The sequence below is a fragment of the Grampus griseus genome (genome assembly GCF_964374135.1).
Source record: "Grampus griseus genome assembly, chromosome: 20".
Lineage (NCBI taxonomy): Eukaryota > Metazoa > Chordata > Mammalia > Artiodactyla > Delphinidae > Grampus > Grampus griseus.
Window position 1 is genome coordinate 1,284,604 of NC_139014.1, and position 23,878 is coordinate 1,308,481.

The 23,878-nt window shown below is 45.7% G+C and overlaps 1 protein-coding gene across 3 annotated transcripts in view; it reads left to right on the forward strand.

Moving 5' to 3' along the window:
- Nucleotides 1-23,878, forward strand: part of CEP112 (centrosomal protein 112) — a 418,975-nt gene that overhangs the window by 340,189 nt on the left and 54,908 nt on the right. The window lies entirely within an intron of this gene.

The following is a 23,878-nucleotide window of genomic DNA, read 5'->3' on the forward strand; positions in this document are numbered from 1 at the left end:
ACAGGAGGGCAAAACATGAGCAGGAAGAAAGTCCCTGCAGCCTCAGCTTCATTTCCATCCACGTCAGTGGGGCAGGGAAATCATATACCCTCTCTAGTCTGAGACCATGAGCATCTATGAACAGTGATTTAATCCGCCAATAAACAGGCTCTGAAAACTGCCTTAGCTCCATGACAGTGCTTTCCCAGTTCATCAACCATCTTGAAACCGCTTCTCCCATCCCCTGTCTCCTTTTCCTCTTTTTGACACTCAAATATTGGTGTTAAGCAAAGCCTCTTCTGTTTTCTTTGTATGTGCTGTCCCTGGACAATCCCAGCCCCTCATGTAAACTTCCACGCAAATGACTTTTGAATCTCCACCTCCACCCAGACTTCTTCTGAGCTCTCAATCCACATTTTTTTAAAACAGGATGGAAATTTTATTTTTATTTATTTATTATTTATTTATTTATTTATGGCTGCATTGGGTCTTCATTGCTGCATGCAGGCTCTCTCTCGTTGCGGTGAGCGGGGGCTACTCTTCGTTGTGGTGCCTGGGTTTCTCATTGCAGTGGCTTCTCTTGTTGTGGAGCGTGGGCTCTAGGCACACGGGCTTCAGTAGTTGTGGCTCGCGGACTCTAGAGCACAGGCTCAGTAGTTGTAGCGCATGGGCTTAGTTGCTCCGCGGCATGTGGGATCTTCCCAGACCAGGGAACCTATGTCCCCTGAACTGGCAGGCGGTCAGTCCACATTTTTACGTACTGTTGCACAGTTTCACTTGGAGGACCCTCAGGCTATTCAAACTACATACACCATAAACTGACTTTATCTTCCTCCCACTCTTCTCTCACCCCAACCTGTTCTTCTTGTACTGATTATAAGAATTAAAGTACCACCATCATCCACTCAGTCACTCAAGTCAGATTCTGGAAGCCCCCTTGAATGAATTCTTTGCCTCCCTCCCTCCCCAAGGTCAGTTCCTAGAATAACGTCTGCATATTTCCAAATGCACACCCCATCCCTCAATCACTAGCTCCTACCTTCTTAGACCTTCATGTCTTTGACTTTGCCTGTTACAATCCCTTTTTTGTAGAATCACTGCCAGTAGCTTGCCCCTCTCAAATCTGTCCCTCAAACTGTTGATAAAGTGACCTTTCTTTTTTTTATTTAGTTTTTTGCTGCATCAGGTCTTAGCTGTGGCACGTGGGCTCTTAGTTGCAGCACGCGGGCTCTTAGTTGTGGCGCGTGGGCTTCTCTCTAGTTGTGGCTGCAAGCTTCTCCCTAGTTGTGGCGTGCAAGCTTCTCTCTAGTTGCGGTGCGTGGGCTCCAGGGCGTGTGGGCTTTGTAGTTTGCAGCATGCAGGCTCTCTTGTTGAGGCGTGCGAGCTCAGTAGTTGTGGCACATGGGCTTAGTTGCCCCACGGCACGTGGGGTCTTAGTTCCTTGACCAGGGATCTAACCCATGTCCCCTGCGTTGGAAGATGGATTCCTTCCCGCTGGACCACCAGGGAAGTCCCATAAAGGGATCTTTCTACAACACAGATATGAGTATGTGGTTTGCTTCTTAAAATCCATCGGTGACTTTCCATTGCCTACGGGATGAAGTCTACCCTTGTAGCGTGGCGTATGAAACACTTCACCACCTAAACCAGTGGTTCTCAAGGTGTTGTCCTCAGACCCCTGACCCCTGTGGGCCCCTGAGATCTTTTCAGGGGCTCCACCAGGTCAAAACTGCTTTCATAATAGGACAAAGACATCAGATGCCTTTTTCACTGTGTTCACATTTGCACTGATGGTATAAAAGCAGTGGAGGGTAAAGCTGCTGGCGTTTGATCATGAGACATGGCATTGACACTGAACTGTATGGGTAGTCATTTTCTTCACCACCACATACTTGTGCTTTAAGAAAAACTGAAACACATAGTATTAATTTTATTAAATCCCAAGCCCTGAGAACACATCTTCTAATATTAATAGGAAGTACACATAAAGCACTCCTGCTGCATACTGAAGTAGGATGGTTGTCTTGAGGAGAAGCAGTTCTGCATTTGTTTGAGTGTGAGCTGAACTCTAGTCACTTGGAAGGACGATTGAAAGGCAAACTCCGCATATTCTGTTCTGACTGCCTGGCAGAGGTTTTCTTGAAAATGAAGGAAGTGCGTCTGATGCTTCAAGGATAGCAACTGACTATATTGTTGCTAATGATAAAATTTGAGCTTTCAAGCAAAAATTAGGAATTTGGAAAACTTATACCATCACTGCAAGCTTGACAGCTTCCCAGTACTTGAAGACTTTTCCGATGAGATCAGTGGTATCACTAATGATGTGCACGGGAAGAAACAGGGAAGAATTAGTGAAGTGTATCAACATTTGGAAGATTTTTATAAAACTCTGAACCAGTGTTTTCCAAATCACTGTTGTTACAGAATCACGCATAGGTGAAAGACGCACTCAAAAAACAAAGTGGACCAGTGGATTTTAATGTTCACAGTACACAGAGTTTACTGATAGAGTTTCAGATTCCACATGGCAGCTAATAACATTTTTAAGAAACTACCGCTTGTCAATTTTTGATGTAGTCACAAGGAATATCCACAGTCTTCTGAAAGGTTACTAAAGGACCCCTCCCTTTTCAACTGCTTACCCATGTGAGACTAGATTGTCTTCCTATACTTCAGCCAAAGCAACGTCTCGTAAGAGACTGAATGCAGAAGCAGAGATGAGAACCGAGCTCCTTCTGCTAAGCCAGGCGTTAAAGATTTGCAAAAGTATAAAACACAGCCACGCTCCTCGCTAATTTTTTCTTGCTTTGGAAAAGTAGTTACTTTTATTTTTAAAATATATGTTTAGGTTCATACATAATGGGTTTATTACTGGTATTTTTAAATGAATTAATACATAAATGTTTTAATAGTTGTTAATTTTAATTTCTAATATAGTGAATATCAGTAGATATAACCCACATAAACAAAACCTCTTCGGGGTTCTTGATTTTTTAAGAGTGTAAAGGGGTCCAGAGACCCAAAACTTTGAGAACCACTTGTCTAGATGTGGCCCTTCTCTCCACTGTATCAACAGCCAGCCCTCAACCTTCACGCTCTCTGTGATCACACGAGCTCCCTGTAGAGTCCTTTCTCTTAAGATTTCAATGTCATCTTTCTGTGAGGTGTCTGAGTGAGAAGCCCATGCCAGCTTTGCTCCTTCCTCTACTGAAGTTTTCTCTGCACTGTAATGGTGGTCCCCAACCCCTTATCCAAAACCTAGAATGTGTTTTGCAAATCAGCATCTGCAGGTCTAGGGAGGTGGCATAGTGCTTGTCTTTATCTCCAGGTGGGTCTGGGACAACACGCTGCACCCAGACCCACGTGCAGAGTGGTGCATGTGAATCCCCCAAACGGGACAAATAGGAACTCTGAACACCCTCACAGCGTCAGTCAGGTTTTGTTGCTTCACAAGTTAACCGCAGCCTTTCAAAAACAATTCATGATTTGAGGAGGATTTGGGGACTGAGAAGAGGAGATTGTGACCTGTATTTGACTCTTTCTCTTTATCACCAAGTAGACTCTCAGCCTCTTGAGAGCAATCACTTATTGAAGTTCATGGCTTAGTGGAAGTTCTAGAAATATACTGAGTAACTGAATGATGTTACCACATAAATCAAGGCTCTGGAAACTAATCATGTCACTTTATTCTCATTTAATTGATGGCAGCAAACTTGTAAATATTTTGTGATGCTATAGCAGATATGCAGAAGTAACTGGCTTGCGGTAACAGCAATATATTTTGCCCAATAGGCAGACTCTAATAAAATACCCTACACCTTGTTTACACATAATTTCTGTACTCCAGCACTCCAGTGGGAGGCCCCACCAGGCTGCACCCCAAAGCCAAGTCATCTGCTCGGCAGTGACTGCTCTCTGCTGAACTCCCAGAAGTTCATGGGGGGGAAACTGATAGAAATAGTTGTATGGAAAGACCGGGGAACATTCCTCTGGCATCATGCCCCACCACGGCTAAGCCCTTTCTTTGAAGCTGGTGTATTGAAAGTTCCTCACTGTGAAGCCAGATGTCCGAGCAGAGGTTTCATATCAAGGAGAAATGTCATCAAATTTTTGCTTGCAGGCCCAGAAAAGAGATTCTAAAGCACGGACGCTCCTCTCCCTTGGCCACTGACTAGAGTTCACGAGAAAAGGTCGGCTGCCAGTAGGACATCTAGAAATCTGGTCTGTGTTACCCGAAGGGCTTGAGGGAGGGAAAAAAGAACATTTCATAAGATTGGGCAATTCTCACTGTGCTAAAAGCTTACAGGAATCCATTTCTCAAAGAATAAAATTACAGACCTCATTGTGGGGTTTCAGGAGCGTTGGGAAACAGAGGAAGCTCAGTGCCTAGCATCACATGGCTTTGTTTGGGACCCGCTCGCTCGTTATTTAATTGTCGTCCCCCCTGCCTGCACGTCCTAAGGGCGTGGAGGGCGCAGAATCGGAATGAATAACGCTAAGAAGAGAGATGTATTTTCCATCCCACCCAAGAAGGCTTGCCTGCTCACTCAGAAAGGAAGACAGCCATTCAGTCACGGCAGCATAAAGCATGAGTGCCATTGTCCAGGAAGGGTACTGCAGAAGACGGGCTTGGATACAGTGAGGCCGTGCACTATGACCCTGCTGCTAGGGCAAGGAGGCGCAATGGCAGTGCGTGAGCAGAGAAGAGATGCACGGTCCCCCCAGGTGCTCTGCCCCCGCCTTCCTCCAGATCTGCTCTCTGGCAGATTTTTGTTTTATTTAAAGACCAGTTGAAGATTATTTGTTCAGTGGGAAAAAAACCTTCAAGCACTACGAAAAATGCCTTTAGCCCCTGGGACCTCGCCTGTGTGTACTAAGGAACGGAGTAGGGCTGTGGATGGCTGAGCGCGTGACTGAGTGGGGGCGACTGAAGGCGTGCAGGTGAGACAGGTTCCTCCCGCCCTGGCGGCGCGGACGGCACTCCCTTCAGGAGTAGAGTCACTAGGCGACTCTGCGCGGTTAGTTTAATTACCGCCCCGTCCAGAATACGAATGGCTTCGGCTAATCAGACATTGGAATATAGATGTATCGCTCAGGTTCTTTAATGTATAAAAAATTAACAAATAACTATTTGGAAATATTTTCATCTTTAATAATTCTGAACTGTATCAGAAGCCATTTCAATGTCAGTTTGATGGACTGAAATATATAATTTCATCATTGCGTAGGCAGCAACACCTAAAGTGACTGAACGATTACCACGTACACGTGCGTGTTTATACAGGTAGTTACATACATGTGTATATTCAGAAGCGCTGGGTTATATAGGATCCCAATTATTAGAAAACTTGATAATGATTTAATATATTAAGGTAATTTTATTTTAAAAATCTGGCCGTGTCTCACCACAAATGGCTTTCCCTCTGGCAGAAGCTGAGCTCCTGTTCCGTGCCTGGTGACTCAGCCAGCCTCTCTGTCACCACTTCCCAGTATTGAAGTTCGTGCCTTTTCCTTCCACCTGCCATGACATTACCTCTTGCTTCCCAGGACTTCCTGGGAAAGGATTCCACACGCTGCTCATGTCTCCCTAGGCCTCAGCGCTGGTGACAGCATCACCCAGTTGGTTGCTGGCTTGAAGGAGCCCGTTGGTACGTTATCAGAAGTACTGCCAGCTGGGGCACGTGCACCGTGGAAATCGGGGCACACTGCTGCAAATGCTTCTTGAGAGCCAGCTTTTCCCAGCGTTATTAAACTTTCACCAGCCTTCAGCTGCCACGGTCCCCTCCCCCTGCTTCCAGCTCTGGTCCCCCTGGTCATGAGGACCGTCTGCCTTCCCAATACAAGGGGTGTAAGGACAGATGGGTGGATGGACTGCGTTTCACCACCCTTCTTGGTACGCTTTCTAGCTACCCGCCAACCTCGTGCTCTGCTCTCTCTGACGCATATGCGTCAACTCTACCAAATGTTCCCTTAAAGCCCCTTTTCTAATCCCAATGCCACAGTCTTCAAAGTAACCTGCTAACTCTTGTCTAAACTGGGTGCTGTTTCCCCACTTCTAATCATCCTCCAACTCCATGCAGCGTTTGACCGAATTGACCAACGTTCCTTCTAGAGCAAGGCTTGGAAAACTTTTTCTGTAAAAGGGCTGGATAGTAAATATTCTAGGTTTTGTGGGCCATAAGGTCTCTGTCACAACTACCCAGCTCTTGCTGTTGTGGTGTGGAAGCAGCCTTAGACATTTGATCAACAAGTGGGCGAGGCTATGTTCCAACAAAACTTTATTTAGGAAGATGGGCCAGGTGGCAGATACGGCCCACTGGCCACTGTTTGCTCACCCCTGCTGTAGAAACTCACTCTTCTCTTGGCTTGTCTCCTCTGCTGGTCTCTCTCCCTCCTCGTGGGTGTCCTTAAGTCCGTGTCCTGGGCTTTGCTTCTCCTTTTTCCCGCGCAGTGAGCTCATCTCCCCTGTGACTTGAGCTGTCACTTCTATAGAGATGCTTCCCAGACCCCTTGCCTGATTCCTGGTTGGGCCGCGCGTCTCCCACTGCCTGTAAATCGTCTTCTTTCGGAGAAGGCACCACTGTTTCACACTCAGTAATTGCAACATGCAGTTAGCATCTTCCCTTCCAAATTGGCTCTTCTTTGCAGTCTATCAGGGTTACCCCCAGTCTTTCTGTTTCCTGTTAGAAACTTTGGGCCCGTCTTTGTCCTTTCTTTCCTTCATCCCCGTTTATCTCAAGTGTATCACCAGAGTCCTAAAATGTATTTCTTATTCCTCTGATAGGACCCTGTTCAGAGCCCTTCTCAACTTGCGATTGATTTAAAACAGTCTCCCTCAGCTGGTGTTCCTGCCAAAAACTCTGAGCTCCGGTCCAGCATGAAGAACTCTGCCAGAGAAATCTTAAATCACCGATTTCCCTGCCGTACAAAGAGTGCTTAGAAATCAATACAAAAACACTAACCAGCCAGTGGACCAAAAGAGCAAAGGATATGAACACAGAACTCACAGACAAAAAGTAATACCCAGTAAATATGGGAAAGCGCACTTATTCTCATTCCTCATTTAAAGATGTAACGAAACTGCAAAGTTCGGAAGGGCCTGGCTGCCACTTGATGGGCATAAATTTTGAACCTGAAAAACCAGCCCGTGATGCAGCAGCGTTACTGGAGGTTTAAATCAGTGCAGCCTCTTCGGAGGTCAGTGTGGGGGAATGTGCTGCCACTTCAAGTGCACAGAACCTTTGAACCTTTGGTTCCACTCATAGGAATGTGTCCCGTGGATCTAGTTGCCAGGCTCTACAATATCTTTGTAGCGCCATTTGAGCAAAAAGCTAGGGGAAAATAAATTATGGTCCATGCAAGCAATGAAATAGTATGAGGCCATTTTAAAAGAATGAAGTAGACCTCTGTGAAAGTGAGACAGGATTGCCGACATTAGTAAGTGAAACGAATGCAGAATGCTGTGTACATCTAAAGTTGCCGGAATGCATCTCAGACATGGGTAACTGGTTATTTTGGAGAAATAGAACTTTTTATTTTTCATTTTATGTCTTCTGATGATATTTTCATTTCTTACAATGTCATATTACTAAACTGAATTTAAAGGATCTCTTTTAACGACAAGGTCACTCTCTTGTGCCCGGCTTTCAGAGCCTGTCCAGGTTTCTCAGCATTCCTCAGCATGTATGTTCTGTTCTAGCCAAGCTGGACTTCTCGCTGTGCTCAGGTTCACGGCAGTGCCGCGTCCTGCCTTCACTCGTGCTCACTGCAGCCTCTTCGTCTGTCCTCAGCCTTGTTGAGGTCACCAAGGCCATCTCAGGGCCCTCCCTGCCTCCTCTGGGGAGTTTCTCCGACTGCCCCGGTCCCTGGGGAGCCTTATACTTTCATGAGGTTCTGCCATTAATGCTTAGTGATCCTCTTCTTGTTTATGGTTTCTGCATAGCACCCACAGTACTGGGCACCCAAAAATAAAGACTTAGTTGACTTAAAGAATATAATCTCGAATTATTATATGCTAAATTTAATGTCTGTTATTGTATTTTAAGGCAGCTTTAAGCACATTAGCACCAAGCCTGCAGTTAAAAGAAGTAAGGGATAAACACACACACACACACACACACACACACACACACACAAACACACACACACACACACACACACACACACACACACAGTCTGCAATCAGATACTTAAGCCTTTGGGTTAGCAAACTCCTCTCTGAAGATGCAGAGGTCCTTGATGTGTTAACACTTTCAACCATTTGAAGAAGTTCATGCTGTAATGTGAAATTGTTTCATCAGAGACTTTCTTCCCAACAATTAGATGAGCTCATCTCACTTGAAGGACCAGGAAGGACTTAGCATCTAGAGCAGGAAGTGGGGAGGGGAGACATAGACGGTAATTTAGGGGCCTGAGGAGTAGAGCTGGTGGTGTCTTCAGGGGTGGGACCAGCAGCTTCAAGGTTGGGCCACCGTGGAAGAGGGGGAGTGATTCATACGTATTTGTTACTGTGGTTTACATGATCCTACACTGACACGTACAGGCTGAGATACAGGTACCCTTTTTTTTTTTTTTGCGGTATGCAGGCCTCTCACTGTTGTGGCCTCTCCCGCTGCGGAGCACAGGCTCCGGACAAGCAGGCTCAGCGGCCATGGCTCACGGGCCCAGCCGCTCCGCAGCATGTGGGATCTTCCCGGACCGGGGCACGAACCCATGTTCCCCGCATCGGCAGGCGGACTCTCAACCACTGCGCCAAATCAAATCAATAAATTAATGACGATAAACCTAGTTTTTATATATAGATTATATTTTCCAAATGCATATAATTGGAAAAAGTTCATGTGATGCTGTCATGCCATCAAAAAAGACCAAAATGTCATTTCCAGGGATGTCAATAGGAGTCTTTTGCTATCATAGCAGCAGTAGTAGCAGCTAAAAGTAGAGGTTTGGAGCGAAGAGATCTGGGTTGGTTGGTGGGTTACAGGAATGCTTTAATGTTGGAAGCACAGAGGAAAGAGTAGAATTAAAAACAAAGACACAGCCCCCATGTTTTTTGAGAGGCAGGACCCTTTTGCTTTTATGTTTCTGTCACTTGCTCCAGGACCCTTCAGAAAGCCCTCTAACCACCTAAATAAATATTCACATGGCTGCTCAGCGTCTCATTAATAAACCAAGATTTGGTGGTAAAATATTCCAGAGTAACATATGATTTGCATCTCACCCTTGTTTAACTTTAAATCTCAAGCAATTAATAAATTAGACTCGAGAGGTTTTTAAGAAGTAACATCTTACACGCACCACAAATTGCATTATTTTTATGTGTAAATAATGATGAAAGGAGAGATTGTTCCTTTGATGTGTATAAACTGCGCTGTGAAATATGCAGAGAACATTCTTGAGTTTGGTCGCAGCCAAAACAAATAGACTAGTTCATGAAACAAAGCAGCAGCGTTCTTAGAAACAGCGTCACTTTTTCCTTTCTTCCCCATTGCTCTTTTCCCATCTTATATTCTTGCCATTCCTTGGGGCAGATTCATTCCAAGTTCAAAAGCGATGCTAGCCTGCATTTCCTCATCCAGGCAACCGGGTCCTTCTCAAGTTCTTCCCGGTGAACTTGTCTTCCTAGCAAGCTCAGACCAGATCACAGTTGGACTTGCTGGTTCTCCTGCAGTGAATCATTTTTGTCAGTAGTATTTCATTGTTGCTTAAAAAGCCAACTATTTCAAGTGTTAGCAGTATTTGGAATATTGGTTAGGAATATCGGTATTCCTCAGAGAGATATATTTACTTACTTTTCTATCTTCCAAGCTGGCTTATCTAGTTTCCTTTTATTTTATTTTATTTTTTATTTTCTATTTATTTTTTTGGCTGCGTTGCGTCTTCATTGCTGCGCGTGGGCTTTCTCTAGTTGGGGCGAGTGGGGGCTACTCTTCGCTGCAGTGCACGGGCTTCTCATTGCGGTGGCCTCTCCTGTTGCGGAGCACGGGCTCTAGGCGGGCTTCAGTAGTTGTGGCTGGCAGGCTCTAGAGCGCAGGTTCAGTAGTTGTGGCACACGGGCTTAGTTGCTCCGTGGTACGTGGGATCTTCCCGGACCAGGGCTCGAACGCTGCATTGGCAGGCGGACTCCCAACCACTGAGCCACCAGGGAAGTCCCTCCTTTTATTTTTAAATCGTATCTGCAGATCCTTGTTTACAGAGTCTGAGTCTGGCCTGATTTCGTCTTTGGTATATACTCAGTAAACAGCACCTTGTTTTCAGTTCACGTCTCCCAGGGGAAAAGGATGCAGAAGCGGTTTGGACTCCTGTTAGAATGTGGAGCAAGTTCAGGACGAACCTCACAAGATGGTTCGTGTTCTGCATCTGACCAGGCACGTCCTCTTCCTTGAACACAACGTGTAGCTAAGATGAACTATGAGGTAGTTGTGCTGAACTGCAGAGGCCAGAGGTGTACACCTGACCTGCAGTCCCTCCCAGCCTAGAGAGCGGGCCTTCCGCCACGTGAGCAAATTTGCTGCGGCCCTGTCTCAGCCTTGCTGGCAAGTCCACCTTCCCTTCTTGGCCTGGTGCTTTTTCGTTAACACTGATCCTGAGCGCTGGTCACTTCAAATAACAGTCTTGTCTATCAGATCCTGAGTCACCTTTTCTCTAGCTGAGTTTTTATTCCGATTTCTTTTCTTCTGATAGCAGTTTTCCACTCAAGTTCACCATCTTCCTGTTCTCCTCCATCCTCCCTTTATTCTTAACAAAGTTTGATGAGCAGAGTATTAAATATAGTGGATTCCTGTGAAACTTGCGTTTTATATCAGCTAAAATCGCAGTCCCACTATACCTCATGGATCAATAGTATCTTAAAGTTGAAAAGACTCTTAGAGAACTGGCTCCCCCACCTCCCATGCTCATCCCATCTCACAGATAAAAATCCTGAGCCCACCTGAGGGGACGTGCACGGTCCTTTTCACGTAGCTGTTGGCAGCTTCAAGCCTCGAACCCAAGGCTCCCACGTCTTTGGTCTTGCCCTTGTGCTCCATGTATTCAAACACACATGAGAATGGAAATAAAGTAAAATGTATTTTACTTTAAAATATATGTGAGCTGTCGAAATGGACGAAGCCTCTTCCTCACGACCTGATGCGGTTCCTGTGACTCAAGCAGAACTTCCCTTTGGCTTTTAGACTGGGGCTCGGCGAAGGCTTTGCTTGTCTGGACGGTTGGAGAAACGTTTCCTTCTGTCGTTGGCTTTGTTGCTTGCTGTGACTTTTTACAATTATCACTAGTTGTCCTTGGAATCAACATGTTTAAGGCCAATTTAGAATAGAGGTCGTGATTTGAAAAGCCACTTTCTAAAAGCACGTCACCTCACTTAAAGAGCGTTTCGAAGGAGGGAGGCGGTGAATCACGGTCTCTCACAGCCTCAGACGTGGAGCTTCGGCAGACACCCCACGATCGGTTTGTGAGAAGACCAAAGAATTCGCTTTCCAAGAGGAAACCGATCATTTTGAGAATCCGCGTTGTTCAGATGGCTTTATTTGTATGAGTCCAGTGATCAGTGAACGCAGTCAATACAGCAGCCTTCTTTATTTCTGGAAGGACGCTAACAGTGGACTGAAAACGGCAGGCTCTGGGGTCCCTTGGAGTAATTTTTTCAACCTCTGCCAAACTGTGAAGTGTTACCCGAAACCCCATCTTTTTGTTCCCACTGTTTCATTTTTCTGAGGCTCAAAGCATCCTCTTAGATGTGCTTGCCTGTGTTGCATTTCAGAGACGTACAGGGCTTAATAACGTGGGTTCTGGAGCCAAGACTGCCTGGGTTCAAATCCTGCTCTACCGTTCAGAAACCGTGGGACCTCAAACACGTTACTCTCTGGGCTCTCTGGGCCCCAGTTGCCTCATTTCACAAAATGGAAGTTACAAAAGATGAGCAGGAATTGCTGTGAGAATTAAATGATTACTGCTCCAACAGCATTTAGGACAGTGCTTCCATTTACTAAGTCCTGCGTATATGTAACTGTTCAATCATGAGTTCAAAGACCCGATCCAGTGAGAGTGGAGGGGTGCTCGGATGGAGCCCCGCTGAATCCCCGCTCTCGAGCCCGGCCCCTCGAGCCGCTGTCTGCGCTCCGCGCCCGCGCGCTTCCTCTCGCTTTACAGGCTGACTTGGGTCCCGGCCCCTCACGGAAACCGCTCCTTGTGTTGCTGGCGGCGCCCTCGTTGCTCAGCCCTCGGACCCCTGCCCTCACTCTGCGGCCCCTGCAGCACCCGACGCTCGGCCCTGTGTGTCCCTCTTGCCGTCGAATCCCGTCCATCCTCGGGAACTCTTCCACCCTCTTCTGGTTCGGCCGGGTGACGCACGCGGCCTCCGCCCCCACTGCCGCCTGGACGTGGAGCGTCCTGTCCCTACCCCACGTCCCCGGTCTCACTGCATTCCAGACCTTTCTGGAAGTGCCCTGGTCCTCCACACACAGCTCGGCGTAGCCTGCAGGAACCTGAAACTCATCGCGTCCAGACTGTGAGGCGTGCCCGGGCCCCTTCCACGCGCTCCCGGACGCGGTAGCGGCCCCGACCTCCTTCCCGCTCATCTCCTTCCCGCTCGTCGCTCGTCGCCGCAGGCGGCCTGTCGCCCGGCCTCGCGTCCCCTTGGCTCGGCCCTTCCCCTCGCGCAGGCGGCGCCCTCTGTGTCCTGACTCTGAGCGGCGTCGCCCGCAGGCTCGCCCTCCCGCCGCTTCTCCCGCGCCCCCAGCGCCGGCTTCCCCCCCCACCCCGGGTCCCGGGCTCCCCCAGGCTTGCGAGGCTCCCGACCCACTGCCTCGGCAAGCTCGTGCCTCCGCCCCGCGGGCACCCCAGCCTCGCTCCTCCGCTACCCCTGCGACCTGACGCCTCTGCCCCGAGGAGTACTGCGCTGGCCACGGCCGCCTCCCAGGACTGCCTTCCGCTCCACCCTTTCGGCCCCCTTGTGGGCTCGGATTCTCTCCCGGCCGTGGGCACACGGGCGTGGTGACGGCCGTCACCTCTGCGCTGGGCGCTCGGCTCCAGCAGGACGAGGGCCACTCACCACAGCCCCGGGCCCAGTCTGGTGCCGAGACCTCGTGGTCGTGCAGCGCTCGTGTGTCGGCCCGCCGGATGGTCACTGGCGGCTAAAGGCCTAGTGTCCACTCGAGTGTGGCATGTATGAATCGGTGAAGACAGAGTGCCTCTCAGAAAGCACTTTGGTTTCTTCAGAAACTTTTTAAAAATGTTATTGGCGTATAGGTGACTTACAACGTTGTGCTGGTTTTAGGTGTACAGCACAGTGATTCAGTTCTACAGGTACAAATTTGTTTTTCAGATTCTTTTCCCGTACAGGTCATTACAGAATACTGAGTAGAGTCCCCTGTGCTGTGCAGCAGGTCCTCGTTGATCATCTATGTCATACATAGTAGTGTGTATATATTAATCCCAGACTCCTAATTTATCCCTCCCCACCCCTGACGCTTCCCTCCTTTGGGGACCGTAAGTCTGTTTTCAGAATCTGTGAGTCTGTTCCTGTTTTGTAAATAAGTTCTTTTATATCAATGTTTTAAATTTATGGCAACACTCATGCAGAGAAAGCAAGCGATTTAATTTCCGAAGCATCCCTGAACCCTTATATTCTCCACCACGCGTCTGGGGCACGTCCTCAGACTCACCCTCACACCCCCGCCCAGTCCCTCCTCTTTCCTGTTTTCTGTACATCTCTCTGGGGCAAATCATTCATAGCATCTCTCTGAATTTTTCATGCAGCAACACTTGACAAAATTTTAGGGCTGAAAAAACAATCATACTTACAGTTTTACCCCAAGATAAGAACATTTTCTGGTCTGTCCTCTTTCAGTCATCAACCCCTAGACCATCTAGAAGTTCTGAAAAGCTGGATTTCCTTTCCCTTCTCCTTAGGATATTTACCCCACTTTTTGTTTCAGCATGTTCAGGCTGGATTGTTTCGTGACATTTGTTAATGTTTTATCAATAAACATAAAGAAATATGTGCCCCCCCAAAAGTTCAGCTAACTCCTCCCAAGAATGAAATCAATAGAATTTAATACAAATACATGTTTAACTGCTAATGAAATAGACATTAAAATTAAGGGGTCCGTGAAAAGAGGCTGTCTTCCTAATGGGATGAGTTGAAGGAGGCGCTTTGCGAAAACGTAATCATTGATTATATTCTAGAGAAAAATAGTAAGTATTTGATCGAAATTAAAATGGTAAATGCAACTTCCAGTTAAGAAAGAGCAAAATATCACCTTAACATTCCAGGACATTCACTTAGTCAAGTATTGAGAGTTGAGATAGATACATTTTACATTAATAGAGAAAAGTTGTCAGAAAAAAATACCTGCAGGCAAAAAAGTTGTATCGTTCCCTTTAGTTTTTAGAGTGAGATTGCTTCAGATGCTTCTGAGGTCTGCCTGCCAAGTGCCCATCAGTGGGCAAGACAGAGCAATCAGCTTCTCTACTTCTTTTCCCGTATTTCTTCCTGGCCGAGAAGCCAGGGGCCCTTGGAAACATTTTCACCTTCAGCCACCCATGCCTCATCGGGCACAAATTCTCTAGCTACTAGTTTTCCAAGAAATGGTGTGCAGGAAAATTAAAACTTGAAAGCCGAGAGAGTCTGGAAAAAGAGATTTGACCCAAAAAGAAGTTTTCAAAGCAGTGCTTTGTGTTTATCATATGGCATCTATAAAGTACAGCTCCTCCGCTGGGGGATACTGCATGAGAATATGTACTTCCAAATGGCTGCCTTTAGGTTAAGCCCTGGAGCCAGGAGGAAGAGCCAGGATTCAAAGGCCAGAGACGAAAAAGCGCTAATCAAAAGAATGGATAAAAATTATGTACAGTGACCATAGTATGGCATTTCTGAAAATCATCAGATTAGTTTCAAAACCTTATTTTTGTTCTATTCCTAGTGTCTTTTTGGAGTTTTTCTCTGTCTTCTGGGACTAACCTGCCTTCCTATCTGTGAGATCATTACAGTTTAAAGAGAGAGAGTGAGCTGTGAGCTGCCCATCTGGCCACTTGCCTGAGGTACACGACGTCCTTTCAAAGGCTATTTCTGGGAAGGTTTAAAATTCATAGTAAAGACTTTTAAGTGTGGTGTAGTCAGAAGTCCTACAATAATACATATTTACTTAGCTGAGCAAATTATATTTCCCAACAGGAGCCCAGTCATAAAGGTTAGCATTTTTCTAGGAATTAAATAAAATGGAACATGTAAATATAAATGTCATTGCAAATGAGAATGTCTTCAGGCTTGAATTATTTGCACCATTGTTTAGAGACTGGCTTCTGTCGGTATAAATGCCATTTTTAACTGAAAAGTTATGGCAATATTAATCATTTCTAGAATCCAGACCTGGGATTGCAGCATGACTCCCAGTGTGCCATTTGCCGTAACTCTCTTGCCCCATCCGGTTCCCAGCAAGGCCCTCAGAATCACATCATCCCCTGAAATGCCCGTTTGTGGCCTTGTATTCTCGAATTGTTTTTCTCATCATAGTGTCATGATCCCGACTCTTCACTCCCACCCTTAGCCCCCAAATTTTGAATCGATTACACACACCACCAAGGCTATTGTAGGAAGATGTCTCCCTTGCATCCCAAACGGAAACGTGTTTCCCAACAGAAACATTGTAATAAATGGTGGATACTGGGTCTCACAATGGTGCAATATAATATTTCATACACATACGGGTTCAATAAGCTTTTTCAGGTTCAGCTCTTCCCCCAGATACGAACTTTGACGTGACCCTGAGTACCCTCCTCCCACCTGCCACCTGGCCCACTTTCCCCTCTCGGCCTCTTATACCCGCTGGAGAGCAGGGCTGTGCTGTTCTCTTCTTTCTCCCCGGGCGTTCCTTTCTGGTTCTTTGCTCGATTCCCAGCGTCCAGTTCAGTATATGGCAAATAGTGAGCACGCGTTCAATGTATGTTGAAGGGAGAAATGAAGTTGGCATTACATCTACCAGCTCATAAAAGCACACTCTTAAAAACGATCGACTTCCGCCCACTTGTTTTCCGTGTTAGCCGTGGGAGTGGGGATGGCGCTGGGCCTTGTGACCGAGGTCACGTTGCTGGCGATGGGGTGGAGGCTGTTGGTCGTGAAGCCGTGGCCCCACACTCCTCTTAACGTGTCCTCTACGGTCGCACTCACTGGCTCTTCTTTTCCCTTCGGGAGCCCTGAATATAAATTCTGCACCAGTGCTCTGCGATTTTTTTCTCTGTTTTTTCCCTCAGTAAACTCACCGCGATCGCTCTGCAGAAGAACCACTGCTTTGACCCTAGTTTCCCCGGAGCTGACACCCCAGTGGGGATGAGCTCTCAGAATCCAGAGCTCAGGGTGTTTTCTCCCCACCCGCACGGCGCGTGACCCCGGTTGTACTCGGCTCCCCGGCTGCCTTGTCCCTTCCTTGACTCCGGCGCAGTCTGCTGTTCCCGCGCCGCACATTCACCCTTTGCTTTCTAGCCGGCTTACGCCTGTTGCCTCTCTCTCCCGACTCTTCCTGAGTCTCCCTGCTCCGTGCCGTCCAGCTCTTCCGTGTGTCCCTAGAGCAGATAAATCAGCCCCATGTCTAAACAGACCGAATCATGTCCCTCCCCTACTCAGAAGCTTCCAGAGGGGACGATTTTTATTGCCTAAATATACCCACTGTTTCCATGTATATAGATCTTTAATGATGTTGTGTCTTTCACCAGGTCAGAATATGGGATTGCTTAATTTGACAAAATGGAGGCGAAGTTAAGGTTTTCGGAGGAGAGGGAAGAGAGGAGCTCAGAGCATATGCCTAAGGACACAGGTGGCCGATTAGTGTAGGGTTCGGGGAGGGAGACGGCCAGGGCTGCGCACTCACACTCTGAGCCCAGAGGGGAAGGGAGAAGAGTCAACCGACAGAAGCATATTCCGTTAGGTAGCGTTCATCTTCACATCGGGGGCCAGTAATTGCCAAGTCAGTGGTGAGAATTTGGACGCTACGTAGACCTTCCCCCCAAACACGAATATTGTAAAGTATATGGTTTGTTGGCTCATGTACACTTTGATTAGTTGGGTTATCACAACCCGAAGAAAATCAGATGTGACAAACAGAATTACCTAAAGAGGTCACATATTTACACTGTGGGGAGGGAAATGAAAATATATATTTTTGTATCTCTATATATGTACATACGTATGCATGTGAACGTGTGGGACACAGAGAGACGTGGGCGGGGGCTGGGAGGGGGTGTTAGAGCTGAGTTGGAACTGTCTGGTCCCTGCTCTAATTTTCACTTTTGAAAACTGAAGTTCAAAGGGACATATTGTCTTGGGAAAAATCAAATCCTTTCTGGAGAGGAGAAGGTAGAAGATGCTTTTACGTAACTTAGGTGAAGATTATATTCAAGGTTTGAAGAACTGATATTCAGACTCCTTTACAAGCGTGGCTGGGAAGCTCATGTGCACACGTGAAGAGTGGCCAGAATTAGAGAGAAGAGGCAGTTTGCGTGTCATGCCCTTCAGCTCCTTGGAGGGGAACCTAGGGCAGAAGGAGAGTAAACTGACTTGGCCTGCAGGAAATCATAGCTCTCAAAGGATTCGAGGGATGGAAATGGGCTGTATTCATGGAGTATTTGCATTCTGCCGTCACCTGGACCTGTTTTGTCAGGAACCAACGTGCAGCACGACACTTTGGCGTGGCTCTTAAAATAACTTCTAAATTGTTCTTTAGACAGTATAGGTTTTCCTTAAATGGCTATATTTAGGTTTTCTTATGTTTTTGTTTCTAAAGTTAATATAATTTGTATCCTTTGCAGATTTGGACTTGAGGTTCCCCAAAATAAAAACAGCAATTTCAGAAGGCTATGTAATAATTTCAATTATATCAGCAGGTTCTAATTGTCTGCATACCTGGTAACACCCTAGACCACTACTATCTGCTAGAAAAGCCATCCTCTACTCCCACCTTACATTATGCGTTTCCGTAAGCGACCAGAATACTCGGGAGCCATATGTCATCTACCTACCTTACTATAAAGTTCAGAAACCAGAAAAAACACAGGAAAAGTGAGAATGATTGACGTATGGAGATTGCAGTGGGGTTTGTGTTGTCAGTGTACTAGGCTGCGAATGCTTCGAATGTGTTTCCCATGTGTTTGTTTGTTTTTAATTTTTTTTTAAGATTTTTATTTTTACTTTTTTTGGCTGCATTGGGTCTTTGTTGCTATACGTGGGCTTTCTCTAGTTGTGGTGAGCAGGGGCTATTCTTCGTTGCAGCGTGCGGGCTTCTCATTGCAGTGGCTTCTCTTGTTGCGGAGCATGGGCTGTAGGTGCAAGGGCTTCAGTAGTTGCGGCACACAAGCTCAGTAGTTGTGGCTCGCGGGCTCTAGAGCTCAGGCTCAGTAGTTGTGGCGCACAGGCTGAGTTGCTCCACGGCATGTGGGATCTTCCCGGACCAGGGCTCGAACCCGTGTTCCCTGCATTGGTAGGCAGATTCTTATCCACTGCACCACCAGGGAAGTCCCTTCCCATGTGTTTTGTGCCTTGAGTCTGCCTTTCCTAGTTTTTATGCCCAGTTTTCACCTCGTTCCTGAGCCAGCATTAGCCGGTTCAGCCTGGCACAGGTGATTTTTGGCATAAACGAAGTTTCATTCCAGTTCCATGGTGCACAGCCCTGAGTCCCATCTAGTCCCAGCTCTAACCCAGCTCACTTTCTAGTACTATTTTGGTCACTATTTACATTCGCTGGGGAGAAAGCAGAAGGCTTTTTTTGTTGCTCAAAACCCTTCTGAAGCCCCATGGCACAGCAGAAATTATATGTTGGTCTGGGCTTTGCTGGTCAGATGGACGAGGGCGGTCACTACACATGGAGGATGGGGCTGCGTGTAACCCTGCCCGGCTTCATGTCAGTGCCGCAAGCATTTTAATACGCCGTTTTCCAAAGTCTTCGGAACTATTCCTGCGTGGCGTATAAGCAATGTTAGACATCGTTTTCTCCAGACTGCTTGCCACCTGACATATAAATACAGAATAGTCTCCTCGGAGACCCAGAAGAAGTGGATAAAGAGGTGTTTATTTTTTGTCCTATTATTCATCTTCTGTGTGTCTTATCCGTGAGTTATAGGAAAAGTCATCAGAATTACCCCGTGAGGGCAAGACCCATCCATCCCTCAGCCCAATTTCCCTCCCTTGCAGCATCTCGGCAATTGTTCTGTTGAGGACAGCGGGCTTTTGATACAAATCCGTTGCATGAGCACAGGGTGAAAGTGAGACTTCTCTTCCACGTGCCGCTCTCTGCAGAATGGGGGGCGGGGGAGGGAAGGTGACCCCCGCATCCAGCTGGCGGAGAGCAGCACACAAGGGGGCAAGGGGAAGGCAAACGTGGAGGGGTGTTCCCAGAGGAGCGTAACCTGGAAGAGGCCAGGAGCACCCCACATCCACGCCCGTCTCAGCCATCATCAGGGGTGCTGGGGTGCGGGGGGCCCCCCAGGACCACCCCGCTGACTCAGGTCCCTGTTCAAAGATAAACAGGAAGTCGGAGTGCCTTGATAACAAATCATGTTCGCTGATGTTCTGGAGTCCCTTGAACGTGTCTTGCCTTGGATTAGATTGAATTAGGAACAAATTGAATGTGTTGAGAATGATCCCAGAGGATGAAGACCACGTGTGCCACTTAAAGTGGCCGTAGGACTGGAGGGACCTGGAAACTCAAGGCCCCTTTCTGAGTTTTCACCGAGGGGTGGAAGAGCTGCGTGCATGAAGCAAGATTAAGAGAACAGTGGGAGACAGAGGGACAGAGGCTTTATGACTACACTCAGTGAGCGCGCTGCTCTCGGGCGCGTGGGGAGAAGACGGGAGAAAGACGCTGGGCTCAGAGAGGTGTATGTGGGTGCGGGGAGTATGGAAATTTTATTTTCCTCTTCATGCTTTTCTGTTTTTCTTCACCTGGCATGTGTTATTTTACAGTCAGAAGTAAAACATAAAAACAAGTAAAACATCAATTTTTAAAATAGATGTTAGGCGCTGGAACAGAGATTGATCTACCAGCGGGAGATTGAGAGGCCTTAGCTGTTCTGAAGTTGGGCCAACAAGCCATGCTAGCAGTGAATCAATGAGGGAGTAGAATTTTAAAAAATTTATTTAAAAAGTCAGATTTCCTAGGCCACATCTTGCAATGCACTAAAATGAGTTTTACCGATTTTGACGAGAAACCACGCTTATCTTAAGCTGTAGGTAGGTGTTTGGTTTGTGGCAATTCATTTCAAAAAAACCTGTGCTAGCCTTATGGTTTTAGTTACAGGCATAATTCATCAGTAAAAGCAACCCTTTGATGAAGTTAAGGTTGAACAAATATATTTTGGCTTCATTCTACCAAGAAACAGCTTTGGTTTTTGCTTAAAAATATTTTTTTGACGATTTGCATCCCTGCATTAAGTGCTGGGTCTTTTGATTCAAGCTGGTTCTTCTATAGTTCATGAAGTCTCGCACATTATTGTCTTTTACTCAAGTTAGTTTGAAAGGTGTTAAAACGTTATTAAGGGCTTTTCTTTGTATTTATCACGTGCTACTCCTAGTGATTAGAAGGATAACACTTACACTCCTGGAAACAGTTACTGTTAATTCAGTAACTCACAAAAAGTTTTAATCCTTCATGTTCTCTTTTTTAAATTTTTTTTTTATTGAAGTCTAGTTGATTACAATGCTGTGTTAGTTTCAGGTGTATAGCTAAGTGATTCACTTATACATATACACATGTATATATTCTGCAGGTTCTTTTCCCTTATAGGCTATTACAAGATAATGAATATAGTTCCCTGTGCTATACCATAGGTCCTTATTGTTTATCTATTTCAAGTTTAGTAGTGTGTATCTGCTAATCCCAAACTCCTAACTTATCCCTGCCCCCCCCTTTCCCCTTTGGTAACCATAAGTTTGTTTTCTGTGTCTGGATGGGTCTATTTATGTTTTGTATATAAGTTCATATGTATCATTTTTTTTAGATTTCACATATAAGTGATATCATATGGTATTTGTCTTTCTCTGTCTGACTTCACTTAGTATGATATTCTCTAGGTCCATCCATGTTGCTGCAAATGGCATTATTTCATTCCTTTCTATGCTGAGTAGTATTCCATTCTTCTTTATCCATTCATCTGTCCATGGGCACATAGATTGCTTCCATATCTTGGCTACTGTAAATAATGTTTCAGTGAACACTGGAGTGCATATCTTTTTGAGTTACTCTTTCGTTTCATTCAGATACATACCCAGAAGTGGAATTACTGAATTGTATGGTAGTTCTAGTTTTAATTTTTTGAGGAATCTTTATACTTTTTTCCAGAAGGGCTGCACCAATTTATATTCCCATCAACAGCACATGGGGGGGTCCCTTTTCGCTACATCCTCGCCAACATTTGTTATTTTTTGTCTTTTTGATAATCGCCATTCTGACAGGTGTGAGGTGACATCTCATTGTGGTTTTGATTTGCATTTCCGTATTGATCAGTGATGTTGAGCATCTTTTCATGTGTGTTGGCCACCTGTATGTCTTCTTTGGAGGAATGGCTGTTCAGGTCTTCTGTCCATTCTTTAATCAGGTTGTTTGAGTTTTTTAATGTCAAATTGTATAAGTTCTTTATATCTTTTGGATATTAACCTCTTATTGGTTATATGATTTGCAAATGTCTTCTCCCATTCATTCTATTGATGGTTGCCTTTTCATTTTATTGATGGTTTCCTTTCTTGTGCCAAAGCTTTTTAGTTTGAGGTAGTCCCATTTGTTTATTTTTGGAGACAGGTCCAAAAAAATATTGCTAAGACCAATACCAAAGAGCTTACTGCCTATGTTTTCTTCTAGGAGGTTTACGGTTTCAGGTCTTACATTCGAGAATGTCTTTAATCTATTTTGAGTTTATTTTTGTGTGTGGTGGGAGGCAGTGGTCTGGTTTCATTCTTGTGCATGTCGCTGTCCAGTTTTCCCAGCACCATTTGTTGAAGAGACTATTTTTCCTGCGTCGTATATTCTTGCCTCCTTATCATAGATTAATTGACCATATATGGGTGGGTTTATTTCCTCTTATTTACCTTGGCAAATGCTGTTTCTTCAGCAGACAGTTCTCCCCCTTCCCCAGCTCTGCCTGTCAGAGTTGTTGCTGTTATTCAAGGTTTTTCCCAAATGCCACTTCCTACCGGAAGACTTTCCTAATCACCTTGTGCTTTTCCCCCAGGTCATTTAATTGTATATGGGTTTTTTTTTTAAGTTTTATTATAAAAGTTTGCAAACATACCCAAAAGTAGAGAGTTTAGTAGTATGAACTCCAGTGTATCCATCATGCAGCTTCAACAATTATCAAGATTGGGCCATATTTGTTTTACACTTTCTCCTTCTTTTCTTGGCGAAAATATTTTAAAGCAAATTCCAGACATCCCGTCATTTTATCCTACATATTTCAGAATGCCTCTCGGAAAATGTGGACACCCTGTCACTCAGCCATGGTGCCAGTGTCACACCTAAGAAAATTAACGATTATCTTTTAGTATCATCTAATACCTGCTTCATAATTAGATATCCCCAATGCTCCTCAGAAGTGCCATTTTAAGTTGATTCGTCTGAATCAAGATCCAGACAGAACCCGCACGTTATGTTTGGTCGTTACGTATCCTGTGTCTTTTTCAGTCTAAAGCGCACCCTCCCAGCTTTCTGTTCCATGCCGGTGACTTCCTGCAGAAGCCTGGTCAGCTGGCCTGTAGAAAGTCCCACCTTCTGCACTCATCTGTCGTGGAACTTCTTCCTGTGTCCTTCCCTTTTCCTTTTGTTCTCTCAATTGGACACTTAAGACACTTACAGAACTCGCCTGCTTTTTGTCCTTATCACATACCTTCTAAGATAGTGCGAGCGCCTTAAAAGGTGAGACCATGGCTTATTCCACATTTTGCTTCCTACATGATGTCTAACACATTGTATGTATTTTAAAAAATATCATTCAGTTGAATTACCTAGAAAGAGTTTTGCTTCCTCTTGCACAAATGTGAGCTGGAGGTGTAGTCAATGCCAAGGTATTTATATTGGGAATTAAGCTGCCAGAGAAATCTCAATACTGTAAGTCGCTGTTTCCTAATTTGCACTGAAAGAATTAGAGCCTAAAGTCAAGGCGCACATTTTTATATCCGAAGATGCTAAACACTTAAGTGACATCTCTAAGCCCCTTACACTGTCTCCAGATCCATATAAAAGTGACCTCAGAAATCAGCTGTGTTGTGCATTCAGCATGAAACTAGGTCACTAATCATTTTTCTGATCAGAGAATTGAATTTTGCTTAGTAGTTCGGAAATCAAACTGAAAGAATGACTGTAAAAACGCCATCACGTGTATGCTTTGTTGCCGATGACTAACTGCAGTCCAAGCCTCAAGAACCAAAAGGAAGTGGAAGACACTTCAGAAGGCTGCACGATAAACGTTTCTGACAGTGTGTCAGCCGAACATTAAGCAGGGTCTTTGCAAACCCTCTCGTTCTAAGTGGTTTAAACGGAAGGTTTTAAACTTCCTCCTTCATGAGTATTGGCCCCACATAGTGCAGTATGCTAAGGATGAAAAAGAAAAAGAGAAGAAAAAACACTTTACCTGGCATACATATAATTTCCATCCCCTCTCTGAATGGGAGTGCCAGAAAGGCTCACCTAAGAATCTCTACGTTCACGTCTTAGGAATTTTCTCCATCATGTGTAGGAATGTGCCCGTGTGATATTGGAATGGGCTCCCTCCTAACCTGACAGGACTGTGTACACACAATTACGGGAAAACCAGCGAGTACATATGATAGCAGTGATACTCTCCTAATGCGGTTTTCCAGATTGGCTCGTAATGAGAAAACTCTTGGTCCTTACATGGATGACATGAGGTGTAGGACTGGGTAGTA